Below are 1,255 nucleotides of genomic sequence, written 5' to 3' on the forward strand. Positions count from 1 at the left end.
TCTTCCGGTCCCCGGGGGTCCCTCTGCGGCCACTGGGCGGTCCTGAGGGTCACTTTGGGGTCACCTGGGGGGACCTGGGGTCACTCTGTGGCCACTGTGGCCACTGGGGGGGGCTGGGGTCACTTCAGGGTCACTTTGGGATCTCCTGGGGTCACTCTGTGGTCACTGCGGCCACTGGGGGGTCCTGGGCCATCCTGGGGTCACTCTGGGGTCACCTGGGGGGTCCTGGGGTCACTTCAGGGTCACTCTGGGGTCACTTGGGGGGTCCTGGGGTCACTCTGCAGCCACTGTGATCACCTGGGAGTCCTGGGGTGACTTTGGGGTCACTTGGGGGGTCCTGGGGTGACTTTGGGGTCACCAGGAGGGTCCTGGGTTCACTTTGGGATCACTTGGGGCGTCCTGGGGTCACCTGAGGGGTCCTCGGGTCACTCTGGGGTCACCTGGGGGGTCTTGGGGTCACCTGAGAGGTCTCAGGGTCACTCTGTGGTCACCAGGAAGGTCCTGGGGTCCCTTTGGGGTCACTTGGAGGGTCCTGGGGTCACTTTGGGTCACCTTAGGGGTTCCAGGGTCACACGGGGGTCCCCAGGGTCACCTGGAGGGTCCTGGGGTCACCTGGGGGTCACTTTGGGGTCACCTGAGGGGTCTCAGGGTCACTCTGGGGTTACCCAGAGGGTCCTGGGGTCACTCTGGGGTCACTTGAGGGTCCCCAGTGTCACCTGAGGGGTCCCAGGGTCACTTTGGGGTCACCTGGGGGTCACCTGAGGGGTTCTGGAGTCGCTTTGGGGTCACCTGAGGGTCCCTGGGGTCACCTGGGGGTCACTTTGTCACTCTGGGGTCATTTGGAGGGTCCAGGGGTCACTTTGAGGTCACCTGAGGGTCCCCATTGTCCCCTGGGGTCACTGGGAGGGGTCTCAGGGTCACCTTGGGGTCCCCAGTGTCCCCTTGGGTCACTCTGGGGTCACCTGAGGGGTTCCAGGATCACTTTGGGGTCACTTGGAGGGTTCTGGGTGTCCCCATGTCCCCACCTGAGGGTTCCCAGGGTCACCTGGGGGGTCCTGGGGTCACTCTGGGGTCACCCGGAGGGTCCTGGCGTCACTTTGGGGTCACTTGGGGGGTCCTGGCATCACTTTGGGGTCACCTCTGTGCTCCCCGTGTCCCTTTGGGGTCCCCGCTGTCCCCTGGGGGGTCCCTGGGTCACTCCTGGGGTCCCCAATGTCCCTTCCCGGCCCCCCCACGTCCCCTCCCCATCCTCGGG

This window comes from Corvus brachyrhynchos, unplaced genomic scaffold, assembly GCF_000691975.1.
Source record: "Corvus brachyrhynchos isolate BGI_N302 unplaced genomic scaffold, ASM69197v1 scaffold1912, whole genome shotgun sequence".
Lineage (NCBI taxonomy): Eukaryota > Metazoa > Chordata > Aves > Passeriformes > Corvidae > Corvus > Corvus brachyrhynchos.